Source organism: Spea bombifrons, chromosome 5 (genome assembly GCF_027358695.1).
Source record: "Spea bombifrons isolate aSpeBom1 chromosome 5, aSpeBom1.2.pri, whole genome shotgun sequence".
NCBI classification, from domain to species: Eukaryota; Metazoa; Chordata; class Amphibia; order Anura; family Pelobatidae; genus Spea; species Spea bombifrons.
Genome location: NC_071091.1, coordinates 38,263,165 through 38,283,512, shown reverse-complemented (window position 1 = coordinate 38,283,512; position 20,348 = coordinate 38,263,165). Strand labels below are relative to the sequence as shown.

At 39.9% G+C, this 20,348-nt stretch overlaps 28 non-coding genes across 28 annotated transcripts; 9 read left to right on the top strand and 19 right to left on the bottom strand.

Moving 5' to 3' along the window:
- Positions 1–280: 280 nt before the first annotated feature.
- TRNAL-CAA (transfer RNA leucine (anticodon CAA)) lies at positions 281–390 on the bottom strand. The gene is made up of 2 exons: positions 353–390; positions 281–326 (listed from the first exon to the last, which is right to left on the bottom strand). It is a non-coding gene; the product is annotated as a tRNA-Leu (tRNA).
- A 918-nt stretch (positions 391–1,308) lies between these two features.
- On the bottom strand, positions 1,309–1,395 carry TRNAR-UCU (transfer RNA arginine (anticodon UCU)). The gene is given in 2 exon segments: positions 1,309–1,344; positions 1,359–1,395. It is a non-coding gene; the product is annotated as a tRNA-Arg (tRNA).
- Positions 1,396–1,642: 247 nt separating this feature from the next.
- TRNAR-UCG (transfer RNA arginine (anticodon UCG)) lies at positions 1,643–1,715 on the top strand. The gene has a single exon. It is a non-coding gene; the product is annotated as a tRNA-Arg (tRNA).
- Positions 1,716–2,482: 767 nt separating this feature from the next.
- TRNAL-CAA (transfer RNA leucine (anticodon CAA)) lies at positions 2,483–2,592 on the bottom strand. Its single transcript has 2 exons — positions 2,555–2,592; positions 2,483–2,528 (listed from the first exon to the last, which is right to left on the bottom strand). It is a non-coding gene; the product is annotated as a tRNA-Leu (tRNA).
- Positions 2,593–3,508: 916 nt separating this feature from the next.
- On the bottom strand, positions 3,509–3,595 carry TRNAR-UCU (transfer RNA arginine (anticodon UCU)). The gene is given in 2 exon segments: positions 3,509–3,544; positions 3,559–3,595. It is a non-coding gene; the product is annotated as a tRNA-Arg (tRNA).
- A 247-nt stretch (positions 3,596–3,842) lies between these two features.
- Positions 3,843–3,915, top strand: TRNAR-UCG (transfer RNA arginine (anticodon UCG)). The gene has a single exon. It is a non-coding gene; the product is annotated as a tRNA-Arg (tRNA).
- A 766-nt stretch (positions 3,916–4,681) lies between these two features.
- On the bottom strand, positions 4,682–4,791 carry TRNAL-CAA (transfer RNA leucine (anticodon CAA)). The gene is made up of 2 exons: positions 4,754–4,791; positions 4,682–4,727 (listed from the first exon to the last, which is right to left on the bottom strand). It is a non-coding gene; the product is annotated as a tRNA-Leu (tRNA).
- Positions 4,792–5,709: 918 nt separating this feature from the next.
- Positions 5,710–5,796, bottom strand: TRNAR-UCU (transfer RNA arginine (anticodon UCU)). The gene is given in 2 exon segments: positions 5,710–5,745; positions 5,760–5,796. It is a non-coding gene; the product is annotated as a tRNA-Arg (tRNA).
- Positions 5,797–6,043: 247 nt separating this feature from the next.
- On the top strand, positions 6,044–6,116 carry TRNAR-UCG (transfer RNA arginine (anticodon UCG)). The gene has a single exon. It is a non-coding gene; the product is annotated as a tRNA-Arg (tRNA).
- A 767-nt stretch (positions 6,117–6,883) lies between these two features.
- On the bottom strand, positions 6,884–6,993 carry TRNAL-CAA (transfer RNA leucine (anticodon CAA)). Its single transcript has 2 exons — positions 6,956–6,993; positions 6,884–6,929 (listed from the first exon to the last, which is right to left on the bottom strand). It is a non-coding gene; the product is annotated as a tRNA-Leu (tRNA).
- Positions 6,994–7,911: 918 nt separating this feature from the next.
- On the bottom strand, positions 7,912–7,998 carry TRNAR-UCU (transfer RNA arginine (anticodon UCU)). The gene is given in 2 exon segments: positions 7,912–7,947; positions 7,962–7,998. It is a non-coding gene; the product is annotated as a tRNA-Arg (tRNA).
- A 247-nt stretch (positions 7,999–8,245) lies between these two features.
- TRNAR-UCG (transfer RNA arginine (anticodon UCG)) lies at positions 8,246–8,318 on the top strand. Its single transcript has one exon. It is a non-coding gene; the product is annotated as a tRNA-Arg (tRNA).
- Positions 8,319–9,085: 767 nt separating this feature from the next.
- TRNAL-CAA (transfer RNA leucine (anticodon CAA)) lies at positions 9,086–9,195 on the bottom strand. Its single transcript has 2 exons — positions 9,158–9,195; positions 9,086–9,131 (listed from the first exon to the last, which is right to left on the bottom strand). It is a non-coding gene; the product is annotated as a tRNA-Leu (tRNA).
- A 918-nt stretch (positions 9,196–10,113) lies between these two features.
- TRNAR-UCU (transfer RNA arginine (anticodon UCU)) lies at positions 10,114–10,200 on the bottom strand. The gene is given in 2 exon segments: positions 10,114–10,149; positions 10,164–10,200. It is a non-coding gene; the product is annotated as a tRNA-Arg (tRNA).
- Positions 10,201–10,447: 247 nt separating this feature from the next.
- On the top strand, positions 10,448–10,520 carry TRNAR-UCG (transfer RNA arginine (anticodon UCG)). Its single transcript has one exon. It is a non-coding gene; the product is annotated as a tRNA-Arg (tRNA).
- Positions 10,521–11,287: 767 nt separating this feature from the next.
- TRNAL-CAA (transfer RNA leucine (anticodon CAA)) lies at positions 11,288–11,397 on the bottom strand. Its single transcript has 2 exons — positions 11,360–11,397; positions 11,288–11,333 (listed from the first exon to the last, which is right to left on the bottom strand). It is a non-coding gene; the product is annotated as a tRNA-Leu (tRNA).
- Positions 11,398–12,315: 918 nt separating this feature from the next.
- On the bottom strand, positions 12,316–12,402 carry TRNAR-UCU (transfer RNA arginine (anticodon UCU)). The gene is given in 2 exon segments: positions 12,316–12,351; positions 12,366–12,402. It is a non-coding gene; the product is annotated as a tRNA-Arg (tRNA).
- Positions 12,403–12,649: 247 nt separating this feature from the next.
- TRNAR-UCG (transfer RNA arginine (anticodon UCG)) lies at positions 12,650–12,722 on the top strand. The gene has a single exon. It is a non-coding gene; the product is annotated as a tRNA-Arg (tRNA).
- A 767-nt stretch (positions 12,723–13,489) lies between these two features.
- Positions 13,490–13,599, bottom strand: TRNAL-CAA (transfer RNA leucine (anticodon CAA)). The gene is made up of 2 exons: positions 13,562–13,599; positions 13,490–13,535 (listed from the first exon to the last, which is right to left on the bottom strand). It is a non-coding gene; the product is annotated as a tRNA-Leu (tRNA).
- Positions 13,600–14,515: 916 nt separating this feature from the next.
- Positions 14,516–14,602, bottom strand: TRNAR-UCU (transfer RNA arginine (anticodon UCU)). Its single transcript is given in 2 exon segments — positions 14,516–14,551; positions 14,566–14,602. It is a non-coding gene; the product is annotated as a tRNA-Arg (tRNA).
- Positions 14,603–14,849: 247 nt separating this feature from the next.
- On the top strand, positions 14,850–14,922 carry TRNAR-UCG (transfer RNA arginine (anticodon UCG)). The gene has a single exon. It is a non-coding gene; the product is annotated as a tRNA-Arg (tRNA).
- Positions 14,923–15,688: 766 nt separating this feature from the next.
- TRNAL-CAA (transfer RNA leucine (anticodon CAA)) lies at positions 15,689–15,798 on the bottom strand. Its single transcript has 2 exons — positions 15,761–15,798; positions 15,689–15,734 (listed from the first exon to the last, which is right to left on the bottom strand). It is a non-coding gene; the product is annotated as a tRNA-Leu (tRNA).
- A 918-nt stretch (positions 15,799–16,716) lies between these two features.
- On the bottom strand, positions 16,717–16,803 carry TRNAR-UCU (transfer RNA arginine (anticodon UCU)). Its single transcript is given in 2 exon segments — positions 16,717–16,752; positions 16,767–16,803. It is a non-coding gene; the product is annotated as a tRNA-Arg (tRNA).
- A 247-nt stretch (positions 16,804–17,050) lies between these two features.
- On the top strand, positions 17,051–17,123 carry TRNAR-UCG (transfer RNA arginine (anticodon UCG)). The gene has a single exon. It is a non-coding gene; the product is annotated as a tRNA-Arg (tRNA).
- A 767-nt stretch (positions 17,124–17,890) lies between these two features.
- TRNAL-CAA (transfer RNA leucine (anticodon CAA)) lies at positions 17,891–18,000 on the bottom strand. Its single transcript has 2 exons — positions 17,963–18,000; positions 17,891–17,936 (listed from the first exon to the last, which is right to left on the bottom strand). It is a non-coding gene; the product is annotated as a tRNA-Leu (tRNA).
- Positions 18,001–18,918: 918 nt separating this feature from the next.
- TRNAR-UCU (transfer RNA arginine (anticodon UCU)) lies at positions 18,919–19,005 on the bottom strand. Its single transcript is given in 2 exon segments — positions 18,919–18,954; positions 18,969–19,005. It is a non-coding gene; the product is annotated as a tRNA-Arg (tRNA).
- Positions 19,006–19,252: 247 nt separating this feature from the next.
- TRNAR-UCG (transfer RNA arginine (anticodon UCG)) lies at positions 19,253–19,325 on the top strand. The gene has a single exon. It is a non-coding gene; the product is annotated as a tRNA-Arg (tRNA).
- Positions 19,326–20,092: 767 nt separating this feature from the next.
- Positions 20,093–20,202, bottom strand: TRNAL-CAA (transfer RNA leucine (anticodon CAA)). Its single transcript has 2 exons — positions 20,165–20,202; positions 20,093–20,138 (listed from the first exon to the last, which is right to left on the bottom strand). It is a non-coding gene; the product is annotated as a tRNA-Leu (tRNA).
- Between the last annotated feature and the right edge of the window lie 146 nt (positions 20,203–20,348).

Genomic DNA, 20,348 nt, shown 5'->3' with positions numbered 1-20,348 from the left:
TGCGGAATAAGACTCTTGTGTTTTGTCAAGACCTCGTGGCCTAATGGGTAAGGTGTCTGACTTTGGATGGGAAGATTGAGGATTTGAGTTGTCTTGAGGTTGCTGGTGGTTTAGATCCCCAGGTTACTGTTCTTTTGAGTCTAGAGATTGTACATTGCTGTCTTATGTTATGAAATCAATGTCTTCTGCAATGTACTCTTTCAACGCTTAAATTCAATCTTGGATTCTTTCTCAAAAAAATGTTGAATTAAACGAAGCTCAAAGCACAAAAGAAGATGACTGTCAGAAGTGGGATTTGAACCCACGCCTCCGCATGGAGACCAGAAGACCCTCACAGAGAGAAGATTGCATTCTTGAGTCTGGCGCCTTAGACCACTCGGCCATCCTGACAAGCTACAGCTGCTAAGAAAGAAGATATTTTTTTACATGGTTTCAAGGCAAGGGACTAGCTCGTAGGGGACCTTTTGCCATTGCATTGGTTTAAAGTGGCTTCATTAGAGTCACAGGGTAAGCAGACTTGAGATCCTGCATATGAAGGCTAAGATTTCACATGTGTTTTTTGATGTGCCATATGACCACCATACTTATCGCCCTCTGGGCATGCAGGGTTCTTCGACATATTGTGTGTTACCAACACCTTTAATGAAATCAAAGTTGATTGCGATGTACTGTTTCAAACACTTAAAGGCAAACTTTAATTCTTTCTCCAACTATTGTTATGAAGACTTTGGCTCCAAGTGGCTCCATAAGAGTCACAGGGCACCCTTGATTTTCTGTTGTACATTTCCTAATCTTTTTGCCCAAAGAAATCTATGTGATCATCCTTTGTATAATGTGCCACAGGGCCCACTACTGAAACACATTTCACACTAGAGTAAAATCTGTCAATTGTATTACAGACATTTTTCAGAGACAATTTGTGGATATTGCAACCTAAAACTAAACAAGCACATCAAATGCAGTCAACCACTGGAAAAAAAACACGATTCTAGTGGGACTCGAACCCACAACCTTTGAATATTGGCATTATTTTCGTATCAAAATTTTAATCTTACAAACGGAGCGCTAAACTGCTTTCCACGCTTGTGTTAAATCATTCTATTGTTTCAGATTACCATAATTTCTCACAGACAAATTGTGGATATTTGGAATTACAATTTAATCAGTCAATTAAAATCTGTCAGATTAAGATCTGCCAATTGTATTTCAGAAATTTTTCAGAGTGGATATTGCAATTTTTCCATGTGTGGATATTGCAATTTATAACTAAACAAGAACATCAAATGCAGTCAACCACTGGAAAAACCATGACTCTGGTGGGACTCGAACCCACAACCTTTGAATGCCTTGACAAGTGCTAGAAGTCCAATGCGCTATCCATTGCGCCACAGAGCCTACATATGCAAGAAGCAGACGTCATGAAACCACCTATCTGACTCACGCATAATCCTTCGTACATAGATGTTTCAAATGCATTAGTCGTTTCTGTGTCCTACGTTTGTCTGCATGTTCTTAATTAACATCAGTCAGAGGAAGGACAGTGGTCATAAAAAGCATATTGTGGCATGTGAAGTAAAGGAAATATAGTTATGTTTCTCTATGAGAAACGTATCCACACATTCTTTCGCAAACTTTGCATGCAGACCGCGTGGCCTAATGGATAAGGCGTCTGACTTCGGATCAGAAGATTGAGGGTTTGAGTCCTTTCGTGGTCGGAGATGCCGGAGGTTTGGTTTTGTTGTTCTTTAGAGTTCTTCCATATCAATGAATGTCAGGCAAGTGGAAACTAAGATTTCAACAGTTTCTTTCCATGTTACGTGTCACCCAAGATATTTAGTCCCTCTTGGTATGAAAGGCAGACATGTCAAAACTAAGATTTCAAGTGTTGATTGCCATATGATCATAACCCTATCTTGGCCTACAAGGTACCTCTACGGATAGTGCGTTGTTGCGAGATTTGATTAAATCAAAGTTGTCTGCAATTTACTCTTTCAAAAACTTTGAACAAACGTAAATTCTTTTTTCAACTATTGTTATGAAGACTTTGGCTCAAAGCGGCTCCATAAGAGTCACAGGCACCCTTGATTTCCTGTTGTACACTTTCTTATCTCTTTCCCCCAAGAAATCTATGTGACAGCTATTGGAAAGTATCTACACCTGGGTCGTTATTTTCACCTCTTTCGGTATGTCTTCTCTGCGAAGTGCGGAATAAGACTCTTGTGTTTTGTCAAGACCTCGTGGCCTAATGGTTAAGGTGTCTGACTTTGGATGGGAAGATTGAGGATTTGAGTTGTCTTGAGGTTGCTGGTGGTTTAGATCCCCAGGTTACTGTTCTTTTGAGTCTAGAGATTGTACATTGCTGTCTTATGTTATGAAATCAATGTCTTCTGCAATGTACTCTTTCAACGCTTAAATTCAATCTTGGATTCTTTCTCAAAAAATTGTTGAATGAAACGAAGCTCAAAGCACAAAAGAAGATGACTGTCAGAAGTGGGATTTGAACCCACGCCTCCGCATGGAGACCAGAAGACCCTCACAGAGAGAAGATTGCATTCTTGAGTCTGGCACCTTAGACCACTCGGCCACCCTGACAAGCTACAGCTGCTAAGAAAGAAGATATTTTTTTACATGGTTTCAAGGCAAGGGACTAGCTCGTAGGGGACCTTTTGCCATTGCATTGGTTTAAAGTGGCTTCATTAGAGTCACAGGGTAAGCAGACTTGAGATCCTGCATATGAAGGCTAAGATTTCACATGTGTTTTTTGATGTGCCATATGACCACCATACTTATCGCCCTCTGGGCATGCAGGGTTCTTCGACGTATTGTGTGTTACCAACACCTTTAATGAAATCAAAGTTGATTGCGATGTACTGTTTCAAACACTTAAAGGCAAACTTTAATTATTTCTCCAACTATTGTTATGAAGACTTTGGCTCCAAGTGGCTCCATAAGAGTCACAGGGCACCCTTGATTTTCTGTTGTACATTTCCTAATCTTTTTGCCCAAAGAAATCTATGTGATCATCCTTTGTATAATGTGCCACAGGGCCCACTACTGAAACACATTTCACACTAGAGTAAAATCTGTCAATTGTATTACAGACATTTTTCAGAGACAATTTGTGGATATTGCAACCTAAAACTAAACAAGCACATCAAATGCAGTCAACCACTGGAAAAAAAACACGATTCTAGTGGGACTCGAACCCACAACCTTTGAATATTGGCATTATTTTCGCATCAAAATTTTAATCTTACAAACGGAGCGCTAAACTGCTTTCCACACTTGTGTTAAATCGTTCTATTGTTTCAGATTACCATAATTTCTCAGACAAATTGTGGATATTTGGAATTACAATTTAATCAGTCAATTAAAATCTGTCAGATTAAGATCTGTCAATTGTATTTCAGAAATTTTTCAGAGTGGATATTGCAATTTTTCCATGTGTGGATATTGCAACTTATAACTAAACAAGAATATCAAATGCAGTCAACCACTGGAAAAACCACGACTCTGGTGGGACTCGAACCCACAACCTTTGAATGCCTTGACAAGTGCTAGAAGTCCAATGCGCTATCCATTGCGCCACAGAGCCTACATATGCAAGAAGCAGACGTCATGAAACCACCTATCTGACTCACGCATAATCCTTCGTACATAGATGTTTCAAATGCATTAGTCGTTTCTGTGTCCTACGTTTGTCTGCATGTTCTTAATTAACATCAGTCAGAGGAAGGACAGTGGTCATAAAAAGCATATTGTGGCATGTGAAGTAAAGGAAATATAGTTATGTTTCTCTATGAGAAACGTATCCACACATTCTTTCGCAAACTTTGCATGCAGACCGCGTGGCCTAATGGATAAGGCGTCTGACTTCGGATCAGAAGATTGAGGGTTCGAGTCCCTTCGTGGTCGGAGATGCCGGAGGTTTGGTTTTGTTGTTCTTTAGAGTTCTTCCATATCAATGAATGTCAGGCAAGTGGAAACTAAGATTTCAACAGTTTCTTTCCATGTTACGTGTCACCCAAGATATTTAGTCCCTCTTGGTATGAAAGGCAGACATGTCAAAACTAAGATTTCAAGTGTTGATTGCCATATGATCATAACCCTATCTTGGCCTACAAGGTACCTCTACGGATAGTGCGTTGTTGCGAGATTTGATTAAATCAAAGTTGTCTGCAATTTACTCTTTCAAAAACTTTGAACAAACGTAAATTCTTTTTCCAACTATTGTTATGAAGACTTTGGCTCAAAGCGGCTCCATAAGAGTCACAGGCACCCTTGATTTCCTGTTGTACACTTTCTTATCTCTTTCCCCCAAGAAATCTATGTGACAGCTATTGGAAAGTATCTACACCTGGGTCGTTATTTTCACCTCTTTCGGTATGTCTTCTCTGCGAAGTGCGGAATAAGACTCTTGTGTTTTGTCAAGACCTCGTGGCCTAATGGGTAAGGTGTCTGACTTTGGATGGGAAGATTGAGGATTTGAGTTGTCTTGAGGTTGCTGGTGGTTTAGATCCCAGGTTACTGTTCTTTTGAGTCTAGAGATTGTACATTGCTGTCTTATGTTATGAAATCAATGTCTTCTGCAATGTACTCTTTCAACGCTTAAATTCAATCTTGGATTCTTTCTCAAAAAAATGTTGAATTAAACGAAGCTCAAAGCACAAAAGAAGATGACTGTCAGAAGTGGGATTTGAACCCACGCCTCCGCATGGAGACCAGAAGACCCTCACAGAGAGAAGATTGCATTCTTGAGTCTGGCGCCTTAGACCACTCGGCCATCCTGACAAGCTACAGCTGCTAAGAAAGAAGATATTTTTTTACATGGTTTCAAGGCAAGGGACTAGCTCGTAGGGGACCTTTTGCCATTGCATTGGTTTAAAGTGGCTTCATTAGAGTCACAGGGTAAGCAGACTTGAGATCCTGCATATGAAGGCTAAGATTTCACATGTGTTTTTTGATGTGCCATATGACCACCATACTTATCGCCCTCTGGGCATGCAGGGTTCTTCGACATATTTTGTGTTACCAACACCTTTAATGAAATCAAAGTTGATTGCGATGTACTGTTTCAAACACTTAAAGGCAAACTTTAATTCTTTCTCCAACTATTGTTATGAAGACTTTGGCTCCAAGTGGCTCCATAAGAGTCACAGGGCACCCTTGATTTTCTGTTGTACATTTCCTAATCTTTTTGCCCAAAGAAATCTATGTGATCATCCTTTGTATAATGTGCCACAGGGCCCACTACTGAAACACATTTCACACTAGAGTAAAATCTGTCAATTGTATTACAGACATTTTTCAGAGACAATTTGTGGATATTGCAACCTAAAACTAAACAAGCACATCAAATGCAGTCAACCACTGGAAAAAAAACACGATTCTAGTGGGACTCGAACCCACAACCTTTGAATATTGGCATTATTTTCGCATCAAAATTTTAATCTTACAAACGGAGCGCTAAACTGCTTTCCACACTTGTGTTAAATCGTTCTATTGTTTCAGATTACCATAATTTCTCACAGACAAATTGTGGATATTTGGAATTACAATTTAATCAGTCAATTAAAATCTGTCAGATTAAGATCTGTCAATTGTATTTCAGAAATTTTTCAGAGTGGATATTGCAATTTTTCCATGTGTGGATATTGCAACTTATAACTAAACAAGAACATCAAATGCAGTCAACCACTGGAAAAGCCACGACTCTGGTGGGACTCGAACCCACAACCTTTGAATGCCTTGACAAGTGCTAGAAGTCCAATGCGCTATCCATTGCGCCACAGAGCCTACATATACAAAACGCAGACGTCATGAAACCACCTATCTGACTCACGCATAATCCTTCGTACATAGATGTTTCAAATGCATTAGTCGTTTCTGTGTCCTACGTTTGTCTGCATGTTCTTAATTAACATCAGTCAGAGGAAGGACAGTGGTCATAAAAAGCATATTGTGGCATGTGAAGTAAAGGAAATATAGTTATGTTTCTCTATGAGAAACGTATCCACACATTCTTTCGCAAACTTCGCATGCAGACTGCGTGGCCTAATGGATAAGGCGTCTGACTTCGGATCAGAAGATTGAGGGTTCGAGTCCCTTCGTGGTCGGAGATGCCGGAGGTTTGGTTTTGTTGTTCTTTAGAGTTCTTCCATATCAATGAATGTCAGGCAAGTGGAAACTAAGATTTCAACAGTTTCTTTCCATGTTACGTGTCACCCAAGATATTTAGTCCCTCTTGGTATGAAAGGCAGACATGTCAAAACTAAGATTTCAAGTGTTGATTGCCATATGATCATAACCCTATCTTGGCCTACAAGGTACCTCTACGGATAGTGCGTTGTTGCGAGATTTGATTAAATCAAAGTTGTCTGCAATTTACTCTTTCAAAAACTTTGAACAAACGAAAATTCTTTTTCCAACTATTGTTATGAAGACTTTGGCTCAAAGCGGCTCCATAAGAGTCACAGGCACCCTTGATTTCCTGTTGTACACTTTCTTATCTCTTTCCCCCAAGAAATCTATGTGACAGCTATTGGAAAGTATCTACACCTGGGTCGTTATTTTCACCTCTTTCGGTATGTCTTCTCTGCGAAGTGCGGAATAAGACTCTTGTGTTTTGTCAAGACCTCGTGGCCTAATGGGTAAGGTGTCTGACTTTGGATGGGAAGATTGAGGATTTGAGTTGTCTTGAGGTTGCTGGTGGTTTAGATCCCCAGGTTACTGTTCTTTTGAGTCTAGAGATTGTACATTGCTGTCTTATGTTATGAAATCAATGTCTTCTGCAATGTACTCTTTCAACGCTTAAATTCAATCTTGGATTCTTTCTCAAAAAAATGTTGAATTAAACGAAGCTCAAAGCACGAAAGAAGATGACTGTCAGAAGTGGGATTTGAACCCACGCCTCCGCATGGAGACCAGAAGACCCTCACAGAGAGAAGATTGCATTCTTGAGTCTGGCGCCTTAGACCACTCGGCCATCCTGACAAGCTACAGCTGCTAAGAAAGAAGATATTTTTTTACATGGTTTCAAGGCAAGGGACTAGCTCGTAGGGGACCTTTTGCCATTGCATTGGTTTAAAGTGGCTTCATTAGAGTCACAGGGTAAGCAGACTTGAGATCCTGCATATGAAGGCTAAGATTTCACATGTGTTTTTTGATGTGCCATATGACCACCATACTTATCGCCCTCTGGGCATGCAGGGTTCTTCGACATATTTTGTGTTACCAACACCTTTAATGAAATCAAAGTTGATTGCGATGTACTGTTTCAAACACTTAAAGGCAAACTTTAATTCTTTCTCCAACTATTGTTATGAAGACTTTGGCTCCAAGTGGCTCCATAAGAGTCACAGGGCACCCTTGATTTTCTGTTGTACATTTCCTAATCTTTTTGCCCAAAGAAATCTATGTGATCATCCTTTGTATAATGTGCCACAGGGCCCACTACTGAAACACATTTCACACTAGAGTAAAATCTGTCAATTGTATTACAGACATTTTTCAGAGACAATTTGTGGATATTGCAACCTAAAACTAAACAAGCACATCAAATGCAGTCAACCACTGGAAAAAAAACACGATTCTAGTGGGACTCGAACCCACAACCTTTGAATATTGGCATTATTTTCGCATCAAAATTTTAATCTTACAAACGGAGCGCTAAACTGCTTTCCACACTTGTGTTAAATCGTTCTATTGTTTCAGATTACCATAATTTCTCACAGACAAATTGTGGATATTTGGAATTACAATTTAATCAGTCAATTAAAATCTGTCAGATTAAGATCTGTCAATTGTATTTCAGAAATTTTTCAGAGTGGATATTGCAATTTTTCCATGTGTGGATATTGCAACTTATAACTAAACAAGAACATCAAATGCAGTCAACCACTGGAAAAGCCACGACTCTGGTGGGACTCGAACCCACAACCTTTGAATGCCTTGACAAGTGCTAGAAGTCCAATGCGCTATCCATTGCGCCACAGAGCCTACATATACAAAACGCAGACGTCATGAAACCACCTATCTGACTCACGCATAATCCTTCGTACATAGATGTTTCAAATGCATTAGTCGTTTCTGTGTCCTACGTTTGTCTGCATGTTCTTAATTAACATCAGTCAGAGGAAGGACAGTGGTCATAAAAAGCATATTGTGGCATGTGAAGTAAAGGAAATATAGTTATGTTTCTCTATGAGAAACGTATCCACACATTCTTTCGCAAACTTCGCATGCAGACCGCGTGGCCTAATGGATAAGGCGTCTGACTTCGGATCAGAAGATTGAGGGTTCGAGTCCCTTCGTGGTCGGAGATGCCGGAGGTTTGGTTTTGTTGTTCTTTAGAGTTCTTCCATATCAATGAATGTCAGGCAAGTGGAAACTAAGATTTCAACAGTTTCTTTCCATGTTACGTGTCACCCAAGATATTTAGTCCCTCTTGGTATGAAAGGCAGACATGTCAAAACTAAGATTTCAAGTGTTGATTGCCATATGATCATAACCCTATCTTGGCCTACAAGGTACCTCTACGGATAGTGCGTTGTTGCGAGATTTGATTAAATCAAAGTTGTCTGCAATTTACTCTTTCAAAAACTTTGAACAAACGTAAATTCTTTTTCCAACTATTGTTATGAAGACTTTGGCTCAAAGCGGCTCCATAAGAGTCACAGGCACCCTTGATTTCCTGTTGTACACTTTCTTATCTCTTTCCCCCAAGAAATCTATGTGACAGGTATTGGAAAGTATCTACACCTGGGTCGTTATTTTCACCTCTTTCGGTATGTCTTCTCTGCGAAGTGCGGAATAAGACTCTTGTGTTTTGTCAAGACCTCGTGGCCTAATGGGTAAGGTGTCTGACTTTGGATGGGAAGATTGAGGATTTGAGTTGTCTTGAGTTTGCTGGTGGTTTAGATCCCCAGGTTACTGTTCTTTTGAGTCTAGAGATTGTACATTGCTGTCTTATGTTATGAAATCAATGTCTTCTGCAATGTACTCTTTCAACGCTTAAATTCAATCTTGGATTCTTTCTCAAAAAAATGTTGAATTAAACAAAGCTCAAAGCACAAAAGAAGATGACTGTCAGAAGTGGGATTTGAACCCACGCCTCCTCATGGAGACCAGAAGACCCTCACAGAGAGTAGATTGCATTCTTGAGACTGGTGCCTTAGACCACTCGGCCATCCTGACAAGCTACAGCTGCGAAGAAAGAAGATATTTTTTTACATGGTTTCAAGGCAAGGGACTAGCTCGTAGGGGACCTTTTGCCATTGCATTGGTTTAAAGTGGCTTCATTAGAGTCACAGGGTAAGCAGACTTGAGATCCTGCATATGAAGGCTAAGATTTCACATGTGTTTTTTGATGTGCCATATGACCACCATACTTATCGCCCTCTGGGCATGCAGGATTCTTCGACATATTGTGTGTTACCAACACCTTTAATGAAATCAAAGTTGATTGCGATGTACTGTTTCAAACACTTAAAGGCAAACTTTAATTCTTTCTCCAACTATTGTTATGAAGACTTTGGCTCCAAGTGGCTCCATAAGAGTCACAGGGCACCCTTGATTTTCTGTTGTACATTTCCTAATCTTTTTGCCCAAAGAAATCTATGTGATCATCCTTTGTATAATGTGCCACAGGGCCCACTACTGAAACACATTTCACACTAGAGTAAAATCTGTCAATTGTATTACAGACATTTTTCAGAGACAATTTGTGGATATTGCAACCTAAAACTAAACAAGCACATCAAATGCAGTCAACCACTGGAAAAAAAACACGATTCTAGTGGGACTCGAACCCACAACCTTTGAATATTGGCATTATTTTCGCATCAAAATTTTAATCTTACAAACGGAGCGCTAAACTGCTTTCCACACTTGTGTTAAATCGTTCTATTGTTTCAGATTACCATAATTTCTCACAGACAAATTGTGGATATTTGGAATTACAATTTAATCAGTCAATTAAAATCTGTCAGATTAAGATCTGTCAATTGTATTTCAGAAATTTTTCAGAGTGGATATTGCAATTTTTCCATGTGTGGATATTGCAACTTATAACTAAACAAGAACATCAAATGCAGTCAACCACTGGAAAAGCCACGACTCTGGTGGGACTCGAACCCACAACCTTTGAATGCCTTGACAAGTGCTAGAAGTCCAATGCGCTATCCATTGCGCCACAGAGCCTACATATACAAAACGCAGACGTCATGAAACCACCTATCTGACTCACGCATAATCCTTCGTACATAGATGTTTCAAATGCATTAGTCGTTTCTGTGTCCTACGTTTGTCTGCATGTTCTTAATTAACATCAGTCAGAGGAAGGACAGTGGTCATAAAAAGCATATTGTGGCATGTGAAGTAAAGGAAATATAGTTATGTTTCTCTATGAGAAACGTATCCACACATTCTTTCGCAAACTTCGCATGCAGACTGCGTGGCCTAATGGATAAGGCGTCTGACTTCGGATCAGAAGATTGAGGGTTCGAGTCCCTTCGTGGTCGGAGATGCCGGAGGTTTGGTTTTGTTGTTCTTTAGAGTTCTTCCATATCAATGAATGTCAGGCAAGTGGAAACTAAGATTTCAACAGTTTCTTTCCATGTTACGTGTCACCCAAGATATTTAGTCCCTCTTGGTATGAAAGGCAGACATGTCAAAACTAAGATTTCAAGTGTTGATTGCCATATGATCATAACCCTATCTTGGCCTACAAGGTACCTCTACGGATAGTGCGTTGTTGCGAGATTTGATTAAATCAAAGTTGTCTGCAATTTACTCTTTCAAAAACTTTGAACAAACGAAAATTCTTTTTCCAACTATTGTTATGAAGACTTTGGCTCAAAGCGGCTCCATAAGAGTCACAGGCACCCTTGATTTCCTGTTGTACACTTTCTTATCTCTTTCCCCCAAGAAATCTATGTGACAGCTATTGGAAAGTATCTACACCTGGGTCGTTATTTTCACCTCTTTCGGTATGTCTTCTCTGCAAAGTGCGGAATAAGACTCTTGTGTTTTGTCAAGACCTCGTGGCCTAATGGGTAAGGTGTCTGACTTTGGATGGGAAGATTGAGGATTTGAGTTGTCTTGAGGTTGCTGGTGGTTTAGATCCCCAGGTTACTGTTCTTTTGAGTCTAGAGATTGTACATTGCTGTCTTATGTTATGAAATCAATGTCTTCTGCAATGTACTCTTTCAACGCTTAAATTCAATCTTGGATTCTTTCTCAAAAAAATGTTGAATTAAACGAAGCTCAAAGCACAAAAGAAGATGACTGTCAGAAGTGGGATTTGAACCCACGCCTCCGCATGGAGACCAGAAGACCCTCACAGAGAGAAGATTGCATTCTTGAGTCTGGCGCCTTAGACCACTCGGCCATCCTGACAAGCTACAGCTGCTAAGAAAGAAGATATTTTTTTACATGGTTTCAAGGCAAGGGACTAGCTCGTAGGGGACCTTTTGCCATTGCATTGGTTTAAAGTGGCTTCATTAGAGTCACAGGGTAAGCAGACTTGAGATCCTGCATATGAAGGCTAAGATTTCACATGTGTTTTTTGATGTGCCATATGACCACCATACTTATCGCCCTCTGGGCATGCAGGGTTCTTCGACATATTGTGTGTTACCAACACCTTTAATGAAATCAAAGTTGATTGCGATGTACTGTTTCAAACACTTAAAGGCAAACTTTAATTCTTTCTCCAACTATTGTTATGAAGACTTTGGCTCCAAGTGGCTCCATAAGAGTCACAGGGCACCCTTGATTTTCTGTTGTACATTTCCTAATCTTTTTGCCCAAAGAAATCTATGTGATCATCCTTTGTATAATGTGCCACAGGGCCCACTACTGAAACACATTTCACACTAGAGTAAAATCTGTCAATTGTATTACAGACATTTTTCAGAGACAATTTGTGGATATTGCAACCTAAAACTAAACAAGCACATCAAATGCAGTCAACCACTGGAAAAAAAACACGATTCTAGTGGGACTCGAACCCACAACCTTTGAATATTGGCATTATTTTCGTATCAAAATTTTAATCTTACAAACGGAGCGCTAAACTGCTTTCCACGCTTGTGTTAAATCGTTCTATTGTTTCAGATTACCATAATTTCTCACAGACAAATTGTGGATATTTGGAATTACAATTTAATCAGTCAATTAAAATCTGTCAGATTAAGATCTGCCAATTGTATTTCAGAAATTTTTCAGAGTGGATATTGCAATTTTTCCATGTGTGGATATTGCAATTTATAACTAAACAAGAACATCAAATGCAGTCAACCACTGGAAAAACCATGACTCTGGTGGGACTCGAACCCACAACCTTTGAATGCCTTGACAAGTGCTAGAAGTCCAATGCGCTATCCATTGCGCCACAGAGCCTACATATGCAAGAAGCAGACGTCATGAAACCACCTATCTGACTCACGCATAATCCTTCGTACATAGATGTTTCAAATGCATTAGTCGTTTCTGTGTCCTACGTTTGTCTGCATGTTCTTAATTAACATCAGTCAGAGGAAGGACAGTGGTCATAAAAAGCATATTGTGGCATGTGAAGTAAAGGAAATATAGTTATGTTTCTCTATGAGAAACGTATCCACACATTCTTTCGCAAACTTTGCATGCAGACCGCGTGGCCTAATGGATAAGGCGTCTGACTTCGGATCAGAAGATTGAGGGTTTGAGTCCTTTCGTGGTCGGAGATGCCGGAGGTTTGGTTTTGTTGTTCTTTAGAGTTCTTCCATATCAATGAATGTCAGGCAAGTGGAAACTAAGATTTCAACAGTTTCTTTCCATGTTACGTGTCACCCAAGATATTTAGTCCCTCTTGGTATGAAAGGCAGACATGTCAAAACTAAGATTTCAAGTGTTGATTGCCATATGATCATAACCCTATCTTGGCCTACAAGGTACCTCTACGGATAGTGCGTTGTTGCGAGATTTGATTAAATCAAAGTTGTCTGCAATTTACTCTTTCAAAAACTTTGAACAAACGTAAATTCTTTTTTCAACTATTGTTATGAAGACTTTGGCTCAAAGCGGCTCCATAAGAGTCACAGGCACCCTTGATTTCCTGTTGTACACTTTCTTATCTCTTTCCCCCAAGAAATCTATGTGACAGCTATTGGAAAGTATCTACACCTGGGTCGTTATTTTCACCTCTTTCGGTATGTCTTCTCTGCGAAGTGCGGAATAAGACTCTTGTGTTTTGTCAAGACCTCGTGGCCTAATGGTTAAGGTGTCTGACTTTGGATGGGAAGATTGAGGATTTGAGTTGTCTTGAGGTTGCTGGTGGTTTAGATCCCCAGGTTACTGTTCTTTTGAGTCTAGAGATTGTACATTGCTGTCTTATGTTATGAAATCAATGTCTTCTGCAATGTACTCTTTCAACGCTTAAATTCAATCTTGGATTCTTTCTCAAAAAATTGTTGAATGAAACGAAGCTCAAAGCACAAAAGAAGATGACTGTCAGAAGTGGGATTTGAACCCACGCCTCCGCATGGAGACCAGAAGACCCTCACAGAGAGAAGATTGCATTCTTGAGTCTGGCACCTTAGACCACTCGGCCACCCTGACAAGCTACAGCTGCTAAGAAAGAAGATATTTTTTTACATGGTTTCAAGGCAAGGGACTAGCTCGTAGGGGACCTTTTGCCATTGCATTGGTTTAAAGTGGCTTCATTAGAGTCACAGGGTAAGCAGACTTGAGATCCTGCATATGAAGGCTAAGATTTCACATGTGTTTTTTGATGTGCCATATGACCACCATACTTATCGCCCTCTGGGCATGCAGGGTTCTTCGACGTATTGTGTGTTACCAACACCTTTAATGAAATCAAAGTTGATTGCGATGTACTGTTTCAAACACTTAAAGGCAAACTTTAATTATTTCTCCAACTATTGTTATGAAGACTTTGGCTCCAAGTGGCTCCATAAGAGTCACAGGGCACCCTTGATTTTCTGTTGTACATTTCCTAATCTTTTTGCCCAAAGAAATCTATGTGATCATCCTTTGTATAATGTGCCACAGGGCCCACTACTGAAACACATTTCACACTAGAGTAAAATCTGTCAATTGTATTACAGACATTTTTCAGAGACAATTTGTGGATATTGCAACCTAAAACTAAACAAGCACATCAAATGCAGTCAACCACTGGAAAAAAAACACGATTCTAGTGGGACTCGAACCCACAACCTTTGAATATTGGCATTATTTTCGCATCAAAATTTTAATCTTACAAACGGAGCGCTAAACTGCTTTCCACACTTGTGTTAAATCGTTCTATTGTTTCAGATTACCATAATTTCTCAGACAAATTGTGGATATTTGGAATTACAATTTAATCAGTCAATTAAAATCTGTCAGATTAAGATCTGTCAATTGTATTTCAGAAATTTTTCAGAGTGGATATTGCAATTTTTCCATGTGTGGATATTGCAACTTATAACTAAACAAGAATATCAAATGCAGTCAACCACTGGAAAAACCACGACTCTGGTGGGACTCGAACCCACAACCTTTGAATGCCTTGACAAGTGCTAGAAGTCCAATGCGCTATCCATTGCGCCACAGAGCCTACATATGCAAGAAGCAGACGTCATGAAACCACCTATCTGACTCACGCATAATCCTTCGTACATAGATGTTTCAAATGCATTAGTCGTTTCTGTGTCCTACGTTTGTCTGCATGTTCTTAATTAACATCAGTCAGAGGAAGGACAGTGGTCATAAAAAGCATATTGTGGCATGTGAAGTAAAGGAAATATAGTTATGTTTCTCTATGAGAAACGTATCCACACATTCTTTCGCAAACTTTGCATGCAGACCGCGTGGCCTAATGGATAAGGCGTCTGACTTCGGATCAGAAGATTGAGGGTTCGAGTCCCTTCGTGGTCGGAGATGCCGGAGGTTTGGTTTTGTTGTTCTTTAGAGTTCTTCCATATCAATGAATGTCAGGCAAGTGGAAACTAAGATTTCAACAGTTTCTTTCCATGTTACGTGTCACCCAAGATATTTAGTCCCTCTTGGTATGAAAGGCAGACATGTCAAAACTAAGATTTCAAGTGTTGATTGCCATATGATCATAACCCTATCTTGGCCTACAAGGTACCTCTACGGATAGTGCGTTGTTGCGAGATTTGATTAAATCAAAGTTGTCTGCAATTTACTCTTTCAAAAACTTTGAACAAACGTAAATTCTTTTTCCAACTATTGTTATGAAGACTTTGGCTCAAAGCGGCTCCATAAGAGTCACAGGCACCCTTGATTTCCTGTTGTACACTTTCTTATCTCTTTCCCCCAAGAAATCTATGTGACAGCTATTGGAAAGTATCTACACCTGGGTCGTTATTTTCACCTCTTTCGGTATGTCTTCTCTGCGAAGTGCGGAATAAGACTCTTGTGTTTTGTCAAGACCTCGTGGCCTAATGGGTAAGGTGTCTGACTTTGGATGGGAAGATTGAGGATTTGAGTTGTCTTGAGGTTGCTGGTGGTTTAGATCCCAGGTTACTGTTCTTTTGAGTCTAGAGATTGTACATTGCTGTCTTATGTTATGAAATCAATGTCTTCTGCAATGTACTCTTTCAACGCTTAAATTCAATCTTGGATTCTTTCTCAAAAAAATGTTGAATTAAACGAAGCTCAAAGCACAAAAGAAGATGACTGTCAGAAGTGGGATTTGAACCCACGCCTCCGCATGGAGACCAGAAGACCCTCACAGAGAGAAGATTGCATTCTTGAGTCTGGCGCCTTAGACCACTCGGCCATCCTGACAAGCTACAGCTGCTAAGAAAGAAGATATTTTTTTACATGGTTTCAAGGCAAGGGACTAGCTCGTAGGGGACCTTTTGCCATTGCATTGGTTTAAAGTGGCTTCATTAGAGTCACAGGGTAAGCAGACTTGAGATCCTGCATATGAAGGCTAAGATTTCACATGTGTTTTTTGATGTGCCATATGACCACCATACTTATCGCCCTCTGGGCATGCAGGGTTCTTCGACATATTTTGTGTTACCAACACCTTTAATGAAATCAAAGTTGATTGCGATGTACTGTTTCAAACACTTAAAGGCAAACTTTAATTCTTTCTCCAACTATTGTTATGAAGACTTTGGCTCCAAGTGGCTCCATAAGAGTCACAGGGCACCCTTGATTTTCTGTTGTACATTTCCTAATCTTTTTGCCCAAAGAAATCTATGTGATCATCCTTTGTATAATGTGCCACAGGGCCCACTACTGAAACACATTTCACACTAGAGTAAAATCTGTCAATTGTATTACAGACATTTTTCAGAGACAATTTGTGGATATTGCAACCTAAAACTAAACAAGCACATCAAATGCAGTCAACCACTGGAAAAAAAACACGATTCTAGTGGGACTCGAACCCACAACCTTTGAATATTGGCATTATTTTCGCATCAAAATTTTAATCTTACAAACGGAGCGCTAAACTGCTTTCCACACTTGTGTTAAATCGTTCTATTGTTTCAGATTACCATAATTTCTCACAGACAAATTGTGGATATTTGGAATTACAATTTAATCAGTCAATTAAAATCTGTCAGATTAAGATCTGTCAATTGTATTTCAGAAATTTTTCAGAGTGGATATTGCAATTTTTCCATGTGTGGATATTGCAACTTATAACTAAACAAGAACATCAAATGCAGTCAACCACTGGAAAAGCCACGACTCTGGTGGGACTCGAACCCACAACCTTTGAATGCCTTGACAAGTGCTAGAAGTCCAATGCGCTATCCATTGCGCCACAGAGCCTACATATACAAAACGCAGACGTCATGAAACCACCTATCTGACTCACGCATAATCCTTCGTACATAGATGTTTCAAATGCATTAGTCGTTTCTGTGTCCTACGTTTGTCTGCATGTTCTTAATTAACATCAGTCAGAGGAAGGACAGTGGTCATAAAAAGCATATTGTGGCATGTGAAGTAAAGGAAATATAGTTATGTTTCTCTATGAGAAACGTATCCACACATTCTTTCGCAAACTTCGCATGCAGACCGCGTGGCCTAATGGATAAGGCGTCTGACTTCGGATCAGAAGATTGAGGGTTCGAGTCCCTTCGTGGTCGGAGATGCCGGAGGTTTGGTTTTGTTGTTCTTTAGAGTTCTTCCATATCAATGAATGTCAGGCAAGTGGAAACTAAGATTTCAACAGTTTCTTTCCATGTTACGTGTCACCCAAGATATTTAGTCCCTCTTGGTATGAAAGGCAGACATGTCAAAACTAAGATTTCAAGTGTTGATTGCCATATGATCATAACCCTATCTTGGCCTACAAGGTACCTCTACGGATAGTGCGTTGTTGCGAGATTTGATTAAATCAAAGTTGTCTGCAATTTACTCTTTCAAAAACTTTGAACAAACGAAAATTCTTTTTCCAACTATTGTTATGAAGACTTTGGCTCAAAGCGGCTCCATAAGAGTCACAGGCACCCTTGATTTCCTGTTGTACACTTTCTTATCTCTTTCCCCCAAGAAATCTATGTGACAGCTATTGGAAAGTATCTACACCTGGGTCGTTATTTTCACCTCTTTCGGTATGTCTTCTCTGCGAAGTGCGGAATAAGACTCTTGTGTTTTGTCAAGACCTCGTGGCCTAATGGGTAAGGTGTCTGACTTTGTATGGGAAGATTGAGGATTTGAGTTGTCTTGAGGTTGCTGGTGGTTTAGATCCCCAGGTTACTGTTCTTTTGAGTCTAGAGATTGTACATTGCTGTCTTATGTTATGAAATCAATGTCTTCTGCAATGTACTCTTTCAACGCTTAAATTCAATCTTGGATTCTTTCTCAAAAAAATGTTGAATTAAACGAAGCTCAAAGCACAAAAGAAGATGACTGTCAGAAGTGGGATTTGAACCCACGCCTCCGCATGGAGACCAGAAGACCCTCACAGAGAGAAGATTGCATTCTTGAGTCTGGCGCCTTAGACCACTCGGCCATCCTGACAAGCTACAGCTGCTAAGAAAGAAGATATTTTTTTACATGGTTTCAAGGCAAGGGACTAGCTCGTAGGGGACCTTTTGCCATTGCATTGGTTTAAAGTGGCTTCATTAGAGTCACAGGGTAAGCAGACTTGAGATCCTGCATATGAAGGCTAAGATTTCACATGTGTTTTTTGATGTGCCATATGACCACCATACTTATCGCCCTCTGGGCATGCAGGGTTCTTCGACATATTGTGTGTTACCAACACCTTTAATGAAATCAAAGTTGATTGCGATGTACTGTTTCAAACACTTAAAGGCAAACTTTAATTCTTTCTCCAACTATTGTTATGAAGACTTTGGCTCCAAGTGGCTCCATAAGAGTCACAGGGCACCCTTGATTTTCTGTTGTACATTTCCTAATCTTTTTGCCCAAAGAAATCTATGTGATCATCCTTTGTATAATGTGCCACAGGGCCCACTACTGAAACACATTTCACACTAGAGTAAAATCTGTCAATTGTATTACAGACATTTTTCAGAGACAATTTGTGGATATTGCAACCTAAAACTAAACAAGCACATCAAATGCAGTCAACCACTGGAAAAAAAACACGATTCTAGTGGGACTCGAACCCACAACCTTTGAATATTGGCATTATTTTCGCATCAAAATTTTAATCTTACAAACGGAGCGCTAAACTGCTTTCCACACTTGTGTTAAATCGTTCTATTGTTTCAGATTACCATAATTTCTCACAGACAAATTGTGGATATTTGGAATTACAATTTAATCAGTCAATTAAAATCTGTCAGATTAAGATCTGTCAATTGTATTTCAGAAATTTTTCAGAGTGGATATTGCAATTTTTCCATGTGTGGATATTGCAACTTATAACTAAACAAGAACATCAAATGCAGTCAACCACTGGAAAAGCCACGACTCTGGTGGGACTCGAACCCACAACCTTTGAATGCCTTGACAAGTGCTAGAAGTCCAATGCGCTATCCATTGCGCCACAGAGCCTACATATGCAAAACGCAGACGTCATGAAACCACCTATCTGACTCACGCATAATCCTTCGTACATAGATGTTTCAAATGCATTAGTCGTTTCTGTGTCCTACGTTTGTCTGCATGTTCTTAATTAACATCAGTCAGAGGAAGGACAGTGGTCATAAAAAGCATATTGTGGCATGTGAAGTAAAGGAAATATAGTTATGTTTCTCTATGAGAAACGTATCCACACATTCTTTCGCAAACTTCGCATGCAGACTGCGTGGCCTAATGGATAAGGCGTCTGACTTCGGATCAGAAGATTGAGGGTTCGAGTCCCTTCGTGGTCGGAGATGCCGGAGGTTTGGTTTTGTTGTTCTTTAGAGTTCTTCCATATCAATGAATGTCAGGCAAGTGGAAACTAAGATTTCAACAGTTTCTTTCCATGTTACGTGTCACCCAAGATATTTAGTCCCTCTTGGTATGAAAGGCAGACATGTCAAAACTAAGATTTCAAGTGTTGATTGCCATATGATCATAACCCTATCTTGGCCTACAAGGTACCTCTACGGATAGTGCGTTGTTGCGAGATTTGATTAAATCAAAGTTGTCTGCAATTTACTCTTTCAAAAACTTTGAACAAACGAAAATTCTTTTTCCAACTATTGTTATGAAGACTTTGGCTCAAAGCGGCTCCATAAGAGTCACAGGCACCCTTGATTTCCTGTTGTACACTTTCTTATCTCTTTCCCCCAAGAAATCTATGTGACAGCTATTGGAAAGTATCTACACCTGGGTCGTTATTTTCACCTCTTTCGGTATGTCTTCTCTGCGAAGTGCGGAATAAGACTCTTGTGTTTTGTCAAGACCTCGTGGCCTAATGGGTAAGGTGTCTGACTTTGGATGGGAAGATTGAGGATTTGAGTTGTCTTGAGGTTGCTGGTGGTTTAGATCCCCAGGTTACTGTTCTTTTGAGTCTAGAGATTGTACATTGCTGTCTTATGTTATGAAATCAATGTCTTCTGCAATGTACTCTTTCAACGCTTAAATTCAATCTTGGATTCTTTCTCAAAAAAATGTTGAATTAAACGAAGCTCAAAGCACAAAAGAAGATGACTGTCAGAAGTGGGATTTGAACCCACGCCTCCGCATGGAGACCAGAAGACCCTCACAGAGAGAAGATTGCATTCTTGAGTCTGGCGCCTTAGACCACTCGGCCATCCTGACAAGCTACAGCTGCTAAGAAAGAAGATATTTTTTTACATGGTTTCAAGGCAAGGGACTAGCTCGTAGGGGACCTTTTGCCATTGCATTGGTTTAAAGTGGCTTCATTAGAGTCACAGGGTAAGCAGACTTGAGATCCTGCATATGAA